This window comes from Harpia harpyja, chromosome 17 (assembly GCF_026419915.1).
Source record: "Harpia harpyja isolate bHarHar1 chromosome 17, bHarHar1 primary haplotype, whole genome shotgun sequence".
Lineage (NCBI taxonomy): Eukaryota > Metazoa > Chordata > Aves > Accipitriformes > Accipitridae > Harpia > Harpia harpyja.
In genome coordinates, this window is record NC_068956.1 from 27,368,493 (window position 1) to 27,386,324 (window position 17,832).

The 17,832-nt window shown below is 43.4% G+C and overlaps 1 protein-coding gene across 7 annotated transcripts in view; it reads right to left on the reverse strand.

Moving 5' to 3' along the window:
• Nucleotides 1–17,832, reverse strand: part of STARD13 (StAR related lipid transfer domain containing 13) — a 312,029-nt gene that overhangs the window by 70,518 nt on the left and 223,679 nt on the right. Inside the window, exon 1 of one of the 7 annotated variants that reach the window (XM_052812402.1) lies at nt 7,097–7,293. The exons of 5 other annotated variants lie outside the window; for them this stretch is intronic. The gene's annotated coding sequence lies outside the window, so the exon portion shown is untranslated. Of the gene's footprint in view, nt 1–7,065; nt 7,294–17,832 lie in introns of those variants that run through there. One more of the 7 variants, XM_052812401.1, reaches the window with a different exon arrangement.

The window sequence follows — 17,832 nt, forward strand, 5'->3', positions numbered from 1 at the left end:
GGAGGAAAACCACCACACAGTATCTAATAACTGGAACTGCATGGACAGAGTCTCCAATTGGTTACCAGCTGAAGCTACAGATAAGATATTAGGTTAACAGATACAGCAAAAGAACTTTAATAAGAAATGCATGTATCCGTAGATAAAGTATTTAATGACTTCATTGGCAAGCATGTGTCAAACTTTGTTGGGTTTTGTGTACAGCCACAGAAACACCTCCAAAAGGATCAAAAGAATGCTATTTCTCATATCAGAAGAATTATTTTACTCAGAGAACAAGAAAATGAAACCACTTCTCACAAAGAAAAATGAACTTGTAAGATGATGCAGCTCTGAAACAAATTACATATATTCTACTAATCAATAAAATACAGTTGCCAAGGCAACACTGACATCTGAAAGTGAAATACAGAGGTCCGTCTTACATAAACACATACACATACCGATATGTTATGTGAACTTCTGCAATCTAGCAGTGACTTCAAGGAAAAATATGTTTTTACAAAAGAACACATATTTTCCCAGGCTTGATAGATTCTTGTGCAAAAGCTTTTATGAGATTTTAGACAAGTTGTATTTTGTTTGGTAGTCTTTGTTCTTTTCTTACTGAAAACAAAGAAATGTTGGGAAAAAATTGCTTTCAATGAAAATTAATTCTCGCTATTAAAGTGACTTAAAACAGTGACAACTGGATGGGGGAAGAAATTCTACCAAAGCATTTGAATATTGATCCTGAACATAGTTAAGACTAAAAAGTTTGAATTTGTAGATCCTATTTGTATTATATTATGCAGATCTCAAGGGATACATTCTGAGTACCAAGTCTGTACGTAAGAAAGTATTTTTTTGCACAGTGCTTACAATTCTCATTATATGTGTCTTTAACCTGAAGGCTCAGTTCTGCCACCTTATTCAACAACTATTATAATCTCACTGAGCTGAGTGGAACGAATCACAGAGTGGGATGCTATTGAGCGTAGCTATAGGTGATACCAGCCAGCCCCTTCTAATCTCTAATTTTGTATTTAATTTGAACAATTTCATAGCTCACTACCAGAGCCTCTCAGTACAAATGTAGGTTGCTGGTACAGGCTGCTTCTTTCGCTGTAGCTAAATAAAGCCCAGGTTTCCCAGCGATGTTCACAACTCCTTGCCCCTTTTTGCAAAAACCATGGACAATACCCGCTGGTCGTAGGATACCACCTCATGGTTCCCTAAATTACTGCTCATGTTTCACCCATCTGCTTGCTCAGCCACCTGGAGCTGGCAGATATTTTCCTAACTTGGATGCCATAGCAACCGGAGCTGAGGAATGAAGGCAGAACTATAGCTGTCTATTGAATTTGCTCTGGAAGCTTGGGTGGGCAATATAAATGTAATATAAATAAATAACATGAAGCGTGAGGGTGTTCGACTGCTGCCTTAAAGGTCTGCCAGCATGCTCATCATCAGTACCAGGCTTTCAAGACTGTATTTTCTGAAAGATGATTTTCAAACAATTTTTTAAAATTAACTGGTTTAGCTCGTTCAGCACCTAAGTTCACTGAAAAACGCCAGTGGAAATAACCCACTGAGATCTGGGTCAGCCTCCTAATTTTCAGTTTAGTTAAAAAGTGAAGTTAACTCATTATGCAGCTGTCTGAAATGTTCTTGTAACGACAAACTTGTGGTGTTTTTACAAAGAACTGAGAATATGGGATGGTGTTTTCAGGTATGTATAAGCAATTACAGTCCAAACAAAATAGTGTCTTCATTCCTCATTGGGTTAAGTGATGAAAAGACTGTTATGTGCGATTACCTCTTCTATTACTTTGGATGTATAAATTAGACATGTTCCTACAGGCCTACGGAGATTTAAGGCACTATGTAAGTGCTAAATATTAACATACATCTATACTTTGAATTCAGTAGCTCAGAAGCACAAGAGAGGTACACATCATTGCACCTCTATCTACCACATTCGCTCCTGGTCATCTGTGTGCATATTCCTGCAAACCAAATGAATAGAACAGAGATGCCCAAGTAGGTCATTAGCCACTGGTGGCGGGATGTGACAAATTAACATCTCCTGAACAAACAAGTTGCTAAATCCTTCTCTGACAAGTGAGGGCCCATGCCCTGCTCTAGGTGTAGCAGATGGGACACACAGACACAGGAGAGACACAGAGGGAAGGAGCAATGCCTGGATGCTATGCTCCGCTGCACTGAAAAAGAAGACACAGAGGTGCTTTTTGGACTTGGGGTTTAGGGTGCGGGTATGGGGCCCCAGGGACACAGGCAGCAGACGCTAGGTGCAGGCTCCAAATATTTCCCCAAAACTAAGCCAGGTGGGACCACGTCATGACTTTTCAACTGTACATCAGTGCTCATGGCTGGCAAAGGATTGCCATTTGCGGTTTTCATCCCTGTTCAAAGCCTGCGTAGCAAGTGCTAAAGCAAATAGTACTCCTATTTCCCCTAAGGTCACCCCCAAATGGAAGGGCCATTTCATACAGAAGAGGTAAGTCCAGCCTTCGCTTCTCCTAGCAGTGCTCCATGAAGATGCTCCAGCCACCAACCCCTTCTGCAGGACCGCTCGTTCCCATTCAACTTCTGCCCAAATTGTTGGCTGCGTTGGCAGATTTCAAGAACTGAGACAGCCCTAACCAGTGGTTTCACAAGACCTTCCATTTCATTTGCAATTCAGTAACTCAGTTCCACCTTTAAAGGACAGCTACCACTGTTTTTACCTGTAGGTGGAAGACCACCTCCACAAAAGACCCCTCAATCAATCCTTTCCTTTTGTCTATAATGTCCACAGATTTAACAACAGCTTTTACGTGACACAGAATGATTATGTTTTACTGAGTCTACTTGTCTTCAAAAGCATCAATAAATCAGCAAACCAGAAGTAATTAAGGAACAAAACAATGCTAAGGGCTTGATTTAAATACGCAAACCCCAGAACATTCAGGACTCAACCTCAGCCCATCCTGTCTGTCCCTCTGTGCAAAAATGTTCTTCAAACAGCGAGTGAGCTTAGCTCGTCTGGATGTGTTTGGTGGATGGAAACTGAGTTTAATGTAGCTCCCCTGGCTTTTATCTGCTTAAATCAGAATCCTATTATTATTTTAACTTTAGAATCACTTAATTAAAGCAATATCCTAGCCAAAAAAAATTGCCTGGGTGGCCTGAATATTATACCCCCATATTTTTTATGAGGTGACCTTTCTGCTGAGTTCAAGAAACCATACTTGATCACTAGATTTGGGTGGGAGTTTTGCCTGTGAGGATTATGAGTACATTACAAGCAAAGCTTACTTGATTTATGCATAATTTTTCACTGAAGGTACAAAACAAGTAGCCATCAACTTAATGCCACTTAATGCTGAAGGCTTTAAAGGGTCACATAAAGTCATCCTTTTTATGGGACAGCAAAAATTCATTATTCTAGGTTAGAGTTATAAATGAATAAGTAAATCATTTATGCATTGCATTCAGTTGGCCCCTACTCTGAACTCATTTAGTAAATAACAGCTTTGCTGTTTCTGTATGTCCTGCGCAGACATTCAGTGGGAGGTTTTATAATGTTCCACAGCCTACAGAGCTCCCTTCTTTTCTTTTAATCTAATTTTCTGTTTTTAACAGTACCTGATAAGAAAACAAGAGGCACCTATAGCTCTACCACCCAGCCTATGCTTGTCATGTACTATATTGCAAAGTACAAAAGGACAAACTGTATTAAAAAATGGGATAATGTGCAACGTGTGTAAAATATGTTCTAAGATATTTTACCTGTAAGAAATAGCGCACTCGGGAAGGTACCTTTGTGATAGCCACATGAAGGATGTTTCCAGGTAATGAAGAGACTTAAGAGGTGACAAATAAAAATGTAGGGACTGTGCAGGCAGTAGCTGGAATGGCTGGAGCCTGAGCACACCATCCTACAAATCTTTACAGAAGAGGAAGGGTTGGGGGCTGGCAGTCCACAAATGTGCTCCAAATTACCAGGACAACGCAGTCCATTGGATGAAAAGACAAGTTTGCATCAGCTTAGACCACTTTTTTCCCCTCCTGCCCAAATGCAAGATTAAAGGGAGACACTGGACTTACACTGGATCTGTTCACCAGCACTATCTCATTAAGAGTCCTCTCAGTGAGGAAGACAGTCCCCCTCAAGGACTCCATGATAAAGGCAGAACTTCTAAAAAAGTCACCGGGGCACTAGATTTGCTCTGTGTTGTAGGGCAGCTCAGAGGCATACTCAAGGAAAAGAACCAGTACCTTCACCTGAAACCCATGGCACTACCCACTGCCCTCCTCAATTAGAGCTACCAAAAAGCAGCAAAGGCTCAAACTCAACCGAGAGCAACACTGGCTACCCCTCTGGGAGGGTCCCAACAAGAAACTGTTCTGTGGGAGGATAACCCAAACAGGTAGTGGCTGAAAAGGAGGCTAAGGAAATTAGGAAAGTAGAAAAGGTTATGATTAATCTAAACTCCTGTAAACTTAGAAATCAGAGGTCAACACATGAGTAACAAAGAGACGTCTGATAGCCATAAGCACATCCTCAACGAACAGACACAGAAAATGAGTGTGCATCAAGACAGCGTGATGAGCAGTGAGGCCAAAGAACCTGCGTGGGCTGAACGACACCGCAGGGCAATAGTACAGGGTGCTGTTCAGAAGGGAGGTGATGCTGGGTTTATTCTTGGGATACTGTTTAAGCACAGTGCTTCATAGCTCCTACCAATCTGATAATAATACTTGACAAATACGTGAAGCTTCCTTGGCGGTTGGGGTAAAGTAGAAGATCTTTCTTTCTTTCTTTCCCACTCTGTCAATGAAAAATGTCTTGACTGTACTGTGGTTATGTCTGGGAAACCAGACATGACGGGAGAGACACAATTCTTTTCCCTTTCTCCAGGTTTGTTACGTGACACTGCATTGGACTTGGCATTGCAACCACTAGTAAGGGACCCTGTGAAGAGATTGAAGGGTACAAAATGAAGTAGTACTGTCAGTTGAAACATCCATTTTCTCCCCATTTTTGTTAAACCTCAACACAGCAGCAGTGTACTGACTAGGAAATGTGTCCCTCCACTCTTATTTCATCATATGAAAATACTGGCACTGATTCCCTGCAACATGAAAGCAAATGTCTGTAGATATGCCTGGTATATAACAAGCGACTGTCATGCCGAGATGTGAGACTAATTGATTTGAAGGCAAACACCTTGACAGACAGGCAGGCAGAGCACACACAAAAATAACAGTAAGGTAAAGGAAAGACACTGATGTACAGCATATCCCTGTTGTCTCTACCATGCTTGACAAGCTCTTTATTCCTTACAAATAAAGACACACCAGGAATTGTGGCTATTTTAGCAACAAACGTCAGAAGAAAACAGTATCATCATCCTAGCGTACAGACCTCGTGTGCCAAAGCTGGATGAGCTATTTCAGCAAGCCCTGCACACTGAAAAGACTTTCCCTCAGACTTTTCACAAATTCTTTCCTCCCTCTTCAATAACAGCGCCCACCGCCAGCCAAGCTACCGGCAGGCTACAGAGACCCGTACCCATTTCTGTCCATTCCCCTTCAGACCTCTGCAAATCATAATTTCCAAAATGTGCCTGGCCCTAGTGGAAGCAGAATCCGCAACTTTCAGCTCAGAGACCCAGAAAAAAAGAAGCAAACCTCTGGCTGTGTGTAGTAGCAAAAGCAACAGCAGGACGTACTGGGCTGCCCAGCACGGTCTGGTCCCCTCAAAAGGTGCCAACAACCCTAACCAGAACAGGATGTCGGGATAATGTAAAGAATCCACTTTTTTTTTTTGCCCAGTTGTCCCCACCATCAGTCACCGTGCCCCCTCCCCCTAAGTAAATGAAATCAATCAGCAGGGATTTCTGTAAAATACATAAAACAGTCATCTTCCAGACTCTACCAGAAGATAAATGGTTCCAGACATTGGACTGCAGCCATTTTCCCACACATGCTACAGTGTTTTGTCATCCATATTGGGCCATAATAGTGAGTGGGTTTTGGTTTTTTGTTGGTTTTTTTTTTCTCAGTCAGCAGCCAATGCTTCTGCTTCTAACTCATACATTAAAACCACTGCAACAAGAGTAATTTTTCTGTACAATTTGTAATAGAACAGTTTCATTCCCAGTAATCAGTCTGGGGTCTTGTACAGAACTTTGACACTTTTCTGCTACAGCTAATATCGCCTTATCACTCCCAGCTGGAGCTTCACAAACCTTTTTGGGATTAAAGCATATCACCCCAAATATGAGCCACTGAACTGAAACGAGCATGAAACTATGAGCAGTGCAAACCTTATCTGAGAACCTGCTAACAAGAAATAATAAGATTGCTTACAATATCTCGTGCTGGCTTTTGTGCTAGTTTCAAAGGATACAAATACGTGACAAAAGATGCATCATAATGTGAGTTTACAATTAATTTTAACGTATTTTAAAGCAAGTCCTTAATAATCTGTTAACATAAAATGCACTTTGGAAAGAACCATGGGGCTTTTTCGTTATTAAGAAATGTGCAACCAAATTCTATCCTTAATTAAATCAGGAGTAATTTTATTAACTGCAGTAGACTTAAACCTGACTTACATCAGTGTAAGTGAGGGTAGGATTTAGCCCCGGGGTGTTTATACACTGTAGTTCCAGTTAGTTTAGATCTATTTGGGTGGGAACTCCTTTCCCCTTTCCAGAAAAAATATTCTTGCCTACCCTTTTTCACCTCGCAACTGGGGCCAAAGCAGTCTTCTCTTCTAAGAAATTTTTCAGAAAGGTTACGAACAAATCTTATCCTCGACAGGAGATGACCTTATTAAACAAAACCACCCTCTGAAGTGATGGACACCAGCAGTTTTAAAGTTTGTTTACAAGTTTTTAAACAAGCCACCTCAAACAGATAAGCTGATTTACATCTTAAAAATAAATAAAAAGCTTTAAGTAAAAGCTGTTTTATAAAGGAGCTACTTATGTCTGTTTTCAAAGCTGAAAAGCCCTTCCAAACAGTACTAGCTGCTGTATTAAACATCCCTGCTACAGTATAGAAACTTACTGTCCACAGATATCCTTGAGCTTCACTGTACCTTTGAACCAAAATCACTTTCTTCTGTACTTCATCTTCTGCTCTCTTGAAATCGGATTCCCAGCTCCTGACAGATGGCTCCTCTGTCACTGAGCCCTGCTTCCGCCTCCTTATCGCTGCCAGCTAATACTTCCACGATGCTTAGCTGTTGTCTGCAGAGCTGTGCTCTACATCATTTCTACTCTGATCAATGCTCCGCTTGGTTTTAGGTTGGTTTCTAGTCCCGCCTCCAGCTCTTGAAGAAACGAAAACTCACAGCTGGGTTTTCTATAAATCATCCCTTTTAACAGTGGCTGAGCAAGTATGGCAAATACTACAGCTAAGACCTGCTGCTCTATTTGAAACTTCAAAAACAATTCCTCATCTTAATGATGCACACATGAAAGTTAATCGTGTACTAAAATCACTAATACTGAAAAATAGTGGCCAGATAATTGTGACCTTCAGGGCTTAGAAGCTGATTAATGTAATACAAAACTCCTCTCTGTTCCAGAGGGGGAATATGGTAAAACATACTGCCTCAGTGAACTGCTTTATGTAGTGTTTTGCTTTGAACAGGAGCTTGTCATTCTTACAAAGATAAATTTACATTTGCAATGCAGAGCTTTTTGACAGACTAACCCAGCGTACATACTGTTTAGGCTAGCAGCCCTAAGCTTGAAAGAGCCTTTACCATCGTAGCAGCTCTTTTGAAGTGTGGGCAGGAAATACTTTTATTTTCTGCACGGCACTAAGTGCACTATACAGCGCTGAAGTCATTATCATGTTTAAAAAAGCGTGGAGTATAAAAGCAAGGTGGTACCATAAAACCAGTGCCATGAACTTTGTTCCCATGAACAGAGCAAAACAGAGCCGAGTTTCTGTAAACCGTAAATTGTTTTAATCCTCCACCCTCCAGACCTTCTTAAGAAACTGCTGTGGAAATTAAAAATGACTGGGCAGATCTGGATACAGTCTGAATGGGCTGAAAAATCCCGGGGTTCTCGGGTTTTTCTATGGTGAGCGCCGCATCCCAGCTGAAAGTGTCGGCAGGGCTAACACCGACCCCTTCCTCGCTAACAGCTGATGGTGTCCCAGCGGCACACACGGTCCCCTGCCCGCCGCCCAGCCTGAACAGCAGCTGATCCGCTGCCGTGGTCTCGATGAAGGGCTCCTCGAGTCTCAGCTCCGCCAGCAGCTCAGGGAAGGCTGTAAGAGCCGCCTGTGCCGGGAGTGGCTTTTCCCCCGGTGTGCCGCTCGGCTCCCAGCAAGAAGCAGGAACCCGGCGGCTGCCCCGGCCAGCTGCTGGAGCTGGACTACTGCCTCACCGGTCTTGTATGAGTGGATCTCGTCCCTTTTTGAGTGTCTTCCACCCAACCCTAATGTGTTCCAAAAACGTAGTGGAAAAACACCAAAAAAAGCACTTCTGTCTACTTACACTGACTCTCTAACCACCTCATTACATGCCCCACAGTTCTCCCAAGTTCACTTTTTCCACACAATAGATGACTTCACGGGCTTCTGTCAGATCCCATTTAACTCTCTTTTTTTCCTAAGCTGAAGAATCTCATCTGTTTCGTGCCAGGGCTGGCCAGCCTTGCTGCCCGTCCCTGTACGTACTACTGCTCCCACAAGCGATGCAGTTAGCCCTTTAGTTCACATGGTAGAAGCTGATGTTACAGCACCCGAGCTCAAGCCTTGCTCCCCATCTGTGACTGCTATTTGTGGAAATGGGAAAATATTCTCATTTTCTTTGCTTACAGTTCTGCAGACAGTAACTGAGGACAGTCAGTTGTCATCTTGCGATCTGACAGCTCTCCGCAACCACCGCATGAGTGGCCTGCACACAAGACTTTGAGAACACCTACGCCAGACTGATTTCCAAATTGTTACTAGCCAGGCAGCCTACGAGAAAGCAGTATGGATTAAGTAGCCAGGAACGCTCTGAGCCGAGGGCAGCACCGCACTGATGCAGCTACTACTCTCTTAACCAGCAGCTGTAAGACACGGGTCCTGGGTGCCCGTCCAAGCAACTGTGACTCTGTGATTTGAAATGCTGCAACGACAGTGCTCTCCTGTGGATGCACTGGTTGATCAGTGCCAGTAACTTGATGACGGAGAGTGAAATGAGCAGGGGAGAAGCACCATCCCTGCGTCCAATCCAAATATGTAACGGCAAATACAATAAATCTGCTTTCCAGGTGCTGCTGTACATTCAATTTTTATCAGCTGTCAAAAACCACATGACTCATTAGAATTACTTACTTGACCTTTAAAATGTACTTGAAAATCCATAAATGAGACCAATCAGTAGTACATACCCATTTGAATAATAACAGAGTTTTGAATCCCTAGCAAAGGCTGGAAGAGGAGATTAAAGGCTTGATACCACAGTGTGACACGCACTATATGAACCCAGGATGGGGATCTTCCAAGGACTTTTACAGAGCATTTTGTCTACTGCCTGAAGGAATGTTTATGGCACATAGGGCAAGATTTGCTCTTTCTCTGCCCTGAGACTGTTGACCATCACCCAAATAACAAGAAAAAAAGCCTGCTGCAGGTGAAAAGAAATATATTTACTCTACATCGTCCTCCACGTGCTTCGATTCCAGACAGTGCACCGAGTTCCTTGGGGATGAATGGGAAGATCTGCTCCCATCACTAGCGAGCATTCAGTTCACAGGCTCAAACTAGAGTAAATCCACAATAAAGCAGCAAAATCTGGTAGCACAGATGTTGGTTTACCAGGACTGTTTCTCTCTGCAAGTCTTCTCCTATTGGGCCACACTATTTGCTAATTGTGAGCACAGTCCTACAGTAGCCCAGTATGGTTGAACACAAGATGGCCAAGGAATGAGCTCAGGTCCTGGGAGCCAGACCATCTGCACTGCTGGTTCTCTATATTGGACCGCTCTGACCAACCTTCTCCTAAGCAGTGTGAACATAATAGGCTGCCCAGGGAAGTGGTTGAGTAACCATCCCTGGAGGTATTAAAAAAGCACGTAGACGAGGTACTCCATAACATGGTTTAGTGGGCATGGATGATGGTTGGACTCGATGATCTTGAAGGTCTTTTCCAACCTAAATGATTCTATGATTCTAGGAGGCAGCCTGTGCTCCCCGGCTGTGGGATCCCTGGCCATTCCTTGTTTGGTAGTACAGAAGTCGTCCCCGGGATGAAGACCAGTAGGATAGTTCCTCCTGCCACTGTTGTGCAGATACTGCAGCCCTCACTTCCCCCTCACCTGGAGATAGTTGTGAGATCTGCTGAGACTGGATACCAATTAAAAAATCAGCCCCAAACTGTGGCTCCACAGGTCAGATTATTAATTAGTCCCATTATCAGAGACAAAAAGAGATTAGAAAACGTCATACGAAGTGAAAGACTTGGAGACCTACTGATTTATTCAATTGGTAGGATGACCCCTTGCCCAGAAGTTCAACAGGCAAGAACGCTTTGCTGGGGAAGAGCTTAGGGTGCCACACAGATCTTCATTTGGGCCTTCTGACCTGTAGCCTCTCCCTCTGCTGACACTTGGGGAATCACCAGAAGAAACACGAGCAAACATTTTGGTGGGTGAACTTTTGTCAGAGGAAGACCTTTCACCTTGATGTAAAGAGCTGGTCTGCAAGGAGCTAGGACTCCATCCAAGGACCTTCAGTGCTCACAGACCCTGTGATGAAAGTATGGCAGAGGGAGCAACCGCAGAGCTCCGTGTGAAAGCTCTGGTGAAAGTCTGCCTTGCCTTGTCCTTAAAAAAGCTGGATCATAAAATCACAGGGCCCTGGGGTAATTCAGGTTGGAAAGGACCTCAGGAGGTCTCAAGTCCAACAGTCCCTTTGGTTTTCTGACCCTGCTGAAACACCAAGTTCATAAATAGTTTCACATCCCCACAGCACACTGGGGGGAAAGGAGGAGGAATAAATTACTTGCCATTTTCCCCCAGTGACTTGTAAATAGGAAAGCTTGGCCTTCTCCATGCAACCATGATGGTTATGCCTGCTCGGCCCTGGACTCTTTTCAGGAATTGAATAAATTTAATATGGCAAGCCTTCTACCATGAAGCTGTCAGGGGGAAAAGTTTTAATAGTTTAGAGGCACTCTGACTGCAGCGTATTTGCTTATAATGCAGTAGACAGAATTATTAAAAACGTATTTTTCATCTTAAAACCCTAAGACACTCAAGAACACATTATTTTTTCTTACTGTCAGATTTTGCTTTGCTAAGACAGCATGCATGAGCCGCTAGATAGATTTGGAAATGCCGTGAGCCCCTTGAGAAGAAACAACACGTATGAGGACACTGCTGGAACGATGAGCGAGATGAAGATGCTCATCTATGAAGATGAGCACTCGCATCTCCCTAGATCTCCCCACCACTGCTCTTGCAGCCTTCTTCCTCTGATGGTCGGGACCTCCGCTGTCAGCTAAAACTTCACAGCTGGGCTACATGGTCCTCTAGCTCAAAGGCTTTTTTCCCCTCATTGGTGTTTACCCTCCAGTTGCAGGCAACGAGATCAGCCTTGTCCTGTAGACTAAAACACAGCCCTGTTTCAGTCTGCTTTGATAAAATAAGCCATTTCCCCTCTAACACCTTTCCTGAATCCACTGACGCAAGTTGAACGGGGGCTGAATCATGGCGAAGGAGAACCGAGAGCACCATTGCAGGTGGGGCCCACAGTGCCACGTACTCACCTCTCCTGTGGAAATACGTTGCCGGATAGAGTCAACAGCCAGGCTGCCTTGCCAAGCCAAGTTTCAGGAGCTACTTGCAATTATTCTCCAGCACGCAAACACACTCAAGCCTTTGATCTCCTCCATCGCTCCCAACCGCCAGCCTCCCACGATGCCAGTATTCCCTGCTGCTGTCCCCTAATCACGCTACCACGCCACTGACAACCACTGTACGACCGCAAACCCAGCTGCCTGCAGAGGAAGGGCACATGGAGCCAGTGACCCACTGCTTGCTGCTTCCCTTTAATCCTGTTTTATTATCGCATGTCCTGTGCTAACCCTGGCAGATTCTGGAGGAGAACTCGAGGCGAAGGTTTTATTTTGTGCTACCAGGACCAGGCAAACCCTGTGTTCAGGTTTCCCCTACAAACACGCTCATATTTTTTCCTAAAGATTATGAAATTTTCAAGTTACAGAGATGAGGGAAGATAAAGTGCTGCGTAACAGGGATATGCTTTCAGCAAAAAAGACAAGGGGAAAGGAAAAATAATATTTGGGTTATTACTATTTGAAACTCTGCATTAAAATGGGTATTTCAAGGCAAAATGAAAAGAAAAAAGTGATTTGAAAACTTCCCATCTAAAGCAGAAAATTGTAATGATAATATGTTGAGTGGGGATTTTTTTCCTGAGCAGTTTTCATGCAGTAGATGCTCTTACTTAAGATTGCCATTTCCCAAAGGGATCCTGAGCTACTTGTCATTCATTTACTATTGCGGTGGTTATGTAAAGTAGGACAGTTGTACTATCTCTGCCTGATGAGAAAGCCATACACTTTTGCATTTTAATATAAAACACATTCTTTGAAGGATCAAAATATGTATTACCTAACTTATTTTTCAGGAAAACCTCTCTCATTTATACTTGGTACTCAGTTAGCTTTTCAGAGTCTTTCTCCTGCTGGAAAATCTCTGGAGTTTACATGGCATATCTCTGTGTCACATGTGTTCCCTTTAATAGCCAATATAAATGTTTTTCAACTCTAAACTCTACAGCTTGAGTCTCACTTATGAAAGTCAAGCAGCGCCTCTCTGCTTTACTCATCACGCGAGCGAACAACTGCTGATGTACCCGCTTGCCTCGCTGCAAAGCAGGGGCTCCCGGAGCCCAGCCCAAAGCAGTTTGCTTTGGTTTGATCGAACCACGTGATAAATCCCAACACTCTTCAGCAAGCTCTGGTCCCCGATATTTTTCCCTTCCGGGGGACCAGCGGTACCACGCTCGATTCAGCAGCATCTCCTCCTTGCCTCGCCGCTCCCGCAGGCTGGGACCTGGGACAGCGTGGCCGTACGCTCCCGCTAAGGTGATCCTGTGGGACAAAGCATCTCCAGGGGCCCGAATATGGCACTTACTGCACTGCAGTGACAGAAGCCCTGTTTAACATGAGGTTCAGTTTGTGCACGGCAGAGGCATGGTATTTCATTAGTTTGTTAAAACGCTTCAAAGAGCTCAGAAATAAAAATTCTTGGAATTGCTGCATGAGTCAAACATTTTTAAAAGTTTGTATTAAAATGTGAATCACTGGCTTGCTTCAGGGGAGGAAAAAAATCTTGTTTTCAGCAAAAAGTTAATTGGGTGTCCTGAAAATCAGTAATTAAAAACACCACTAACAGACAACAATAATCTGGAGTGCTAATTTCCTTCTGTACATAAAAGGCTTAAAAAGGACAGAGTAAGAGAGGAAAAGTTCAGTATCAGCATTTGCCTCAAGACCCAGTGCACCCAGGGGCTGGCTCAGGATCCCTCTGCAGGGAAACGAGAGCTAGAAAAGTTATTTTTGTCACTGCAAAGAAAAGTTGGATTTCTGAAACTATATGCCTGCACCGTTTAAAATGACCTGAGTCACAAGCAAACCTGAAACGTCATCCCGAGGGACATCATCGCCATTGCTATCATCCCCCATGCACGTGTCGGAGAGAAGTGCCACCACCCTGGGCAGAAAATGCAGCTGCTATTTGCAGTGCAACAATACAAGACTGGAAGCAAAGAATATGGTTTCCAAATTAAACAGCGGGAGTAATTTCTGCCGACAGGATGTAATTACTCCTCTTGTAAAAGAGCTGTGGAACACTTAATGGTTTCAAGCACTAATACCTATGGAAACAGAGCCTTCCCCAAACACCCAGCCAAGTGCTAGCTTACCGTTGGCTTGGGGAGCCGTAAATGGCCGAGAACACATCCTGTACTGCCTAAAACTTCAAGAGCCTCCTTCCAAATACTGCTCTAGCTTGACTGCTGAAGTTTCTGAAATCAGGTACGCTTGCGGCCCAGGGTGAAATTTCTTCCATCTCTCATAGGAGCTGTAGTTAACGCGCTGACTGTGCCACAGCCGTAAGTATAGATTTTCCACCATCATATCTCAATGCCAGGTCTGTGACTGTTTCAGGTAATTTATCTGACAAGACTACTCTATTCCCAAACACCCTGTTTATGAGCAGGCAGGATCTGAGACTATGTAAAATATATCAAAGTAAATGCAGTAGGATATATGGCATCTCAAAGTTGACGTGATTCTGATATTGATTTTCTTAAGGTCTGACCAAAATACATTTCAAGATGAGAAATAAGAAGCAGCATCTAAATGCAGAAATGTTTTAATTACGGCCAGAATGCTCCCACCATCCAAAAGCGTCTTTATAGAAAGCGCATTGCATGAAGTATGCCAAGCCTTAAATACCCTATGGCAACTCAGCTCTTACATTTATATGCAAAAATTCAGAACCATTCTTAGGAAAACAGACAAGCAGAGCTCTCCACAAAGCAGCTCTCCTGTTGCAAGTTTTATAGTAGTGCAGCCTGGAGCATCGGATGAAACAAGTGTCCCAGCACCTCCTCTTTCATTTCTACCAAATATAGGAAGTTTTCACAGCACATCCATAGACCTAAGACCTCTAGCCTCCTGCAACAAAACCAACTCCAAACAAGGCTAGGCAGCTTACCTCACCTCTTGCAGAGTATCATGAATCTCCTGGAGATTTTAAGGTGGGATTCGCTAAAATAAAGAAAGGTGCTTCTTATCAGAGGAGAAGATTGTCTCTAAGCAACAGAAGACAAAAGATTTTCTGCACAGCCCTGCCTCAAACATCAGCAGAAAAAAAAATGCTTACATCCTGACAGTTCATCTGAGGAACTGCTCTGGAGCTTAACAGGCCGTAATCAAGACATCAGAGGTTTATTTTGAACAAGCTCTTAGGGGAACGGGCATGAATTCTCGATGTTAGTGGTGCCAGTCAGTGTGTGATTCTCCCATCCTCACACGGACTGAAGAGAAGGCGAAGGAGTCCGGCTTGTGACTATTTCACAGTATAAAATTTCTTGTTTAAATATGTAAAGACTCTTTTTGAGCAAAATTCAGCATGCTTGAGGTACAAAATGTTGTCTCCCTGACCTTTCAGAAACCCAAAGGACTAACGTTTGCTTTTTTTGGCAAGTTATGTTATTGACGAATTTGTTTTCTTTCATCACACACATGCACAAAAATCTTTACTAATATTTCTATCACCATGGTCCTCCAGATCTTTCAGCGTGATTTACAGAGGGGGGAAAAATAAAAGAAAAACAAAACCTGGCAGTACATTAGGCAGCTTTGGGCAAAGAGAATGATGGATTCTCCCAAAGTAATTTCCTGCAAAGTGAGATTTGCTGTTAGGATCTTGATTACATACGTCAGTGCTGGGAAGCTACCCAGACACGTGAGACTATCGTTTACAGCCGGTGCAGCCAAGACAGAGGCCACTACTGGGTTTTTGAAATGAAGAGCCTGAGTACAAAGGAACAGAGAGAAAGGATTTTTCAGAAGAGTCAGAGACAGTGAGATTTGATTTCATTTACAACACTCTACTACCTCCTAAGATGGTCCCGATTAGACGTATTTTTGTGTACCAAAAGCATATGATGCCACACTCTGCCTTGTCCTCCTCTAACTCTCTTGGCAAAAGCAACAAAGACTTCCTAGCACAAAAAAGCCACGCTGTGGTTTTGTTTTCAAACATCACTTCTAGGAAAAATAAGAGGAAAAAAAACCCCTCTGCAAGATATTCTGTACCCAAGGACAAAGCTGAATGGTTCCATGTGAGTCATTTTCAATCTTTGCAGGTTTGGCATTTGTGGTATGAACTCAGAAAAGTCATTACCAGTAATTTTGTCATTTCAAGTGTTTGTAACACATGAGAAATAAGTGCTTTTAAAATGAGAAGTCAGATCCTGACCACTTCAGGGACACTTACAGATCACCTTCCTACAACTTCAACCTAAAACCGTTTCACTATGTTTGAAAAATACTTTCAGATGCTCTAAGTAAAGCAAGGCATCCAACATCTGACTTGAGAAAGAGGTTTTCAAACAAAAATTAAATGCTACAAGAAGTGAGGCATGATAAAGGAGATGATAAGCTTCCTTGAAGGACTGCCTATTTTGTTGGACTAACCCAAAGTGAGCCTGCAGCCCAGTCATATCTTTTCTCTCTTCTTGACTACAGCCAAGCAAAAACGAGGAGGAGAAAAGGCATCACGTGTGCAACTGTTTTTCAGGAAATTTTTTCTTCATTTTAAGTAACCTGAAGGATTTATTTCATGGTCAAAGGAATATTCATTCCTTTGTTCTTACTGACGTACATATGAGAACAGCTTGTCTGAACGCTGATAAAGAATCTATCTACGAGCTTCATTTTTATTTGCTATATTTTAATGACTGCTGTTATAAACCAGTCTGAACAGGGAAGCTAAAAACAGGAAGAAAATACAAGACTCAGGGTGTCTTTCAAGCATCCATTTAGATTTATAAGCGACAAAGCAGGCAGTGCGCTGTGATCGTCTAGGCAGTACCAGCAACTTGGAGTGTCTCCCCTCTCCCTTCCCAGCAGGACTATCTGACAGCACCATGGAAGAGACGTGATGTTCTTTGAGTCTACACTAACCAAATTATCAAACAAAAGTAAGGGTCAGGACGTCTATGAGCACTTGAACAAATAAGGCTGATTCACAATGGATTTCCAAGCAGCTTTTTCCATATACATAATCTCTCTCCAATGCCGTTATTTTGGTGTCTTGTGTTGTGTGAAGTTGTGCAGTAGCAGTCTTGCTGTCAGAAAGAGTGTTAAAAGCTTCTCCTAGACGCAGGCACATCTACTGACACAAACCCTAGAGGCACTGGTTGTGAAATCTCTGCACCTCTGTCAAATTAACCTGAAAGCAGGCTCCAGAGTTACTGAGGGTGTGAAGTAGAGACGGTGCACGCAGAGGGAGTGTTTGCATAAGCCTTGTTTCCATAGGGAGCCAGGGAAAACATATACTGATTAAAAAAAAAAAAGTTTTCCACGGGTTTATGCAGCGGCTGGGAGGTCCTGCACCTCTGGCCATTGCCTGCTAGAGGCCATGAAGCCCTTAAGCCTGCCCTGGTCCCGGCTGTCCGAACCCAGTGAAAAGGAATTGGGGAACAGGAAACACCAAAAATGAGAATTTTTTTCTTCTGGCATTAAAATCTCAAAATCTCATTAATGGAGTAAGGCACCCCAGCCCTAGCAGGCCGGTGCAAGCAGCAGGACCTGCTGTGGGCAGCCAGCTCTGCTCACCTGCAACTGGAAACCCCAGAGGAGGAGGAGGAGGTGGTTGAGGATGACGATGAGGAAGATGATGATGACGAGGAGAGTGCAGTGCAGCCGGCTGGAGGGAAGCTACTCCTCCGTCACAAGCCCAAGGTAAACAATGAGTAGTCAAACATAATGGGCCACTTTTAAAACCAATTCTTCTTTCTGGACATCACTCATCAGAGCCTGGCAAGCTGCATTAGCCAACTGAAAGGATGTCAAGCGTGAGTGGGATTTAACAAGTGGAGTTTGCTGGAGAACTAAAGCAACAAACACACGTGCACAGGCAAATCACAGTGAAGGCTGGTGTGCGGGGAAGAAACCTGAAGATGTTTCTCTGTACACCAAGAAACACATAGGGATAGTATAAGTAAAAGAAGCAATACTGGCAGAAACTCAGTTCCTCCAGTTTTAACTGAGTCAAAACTGGGGTTTGC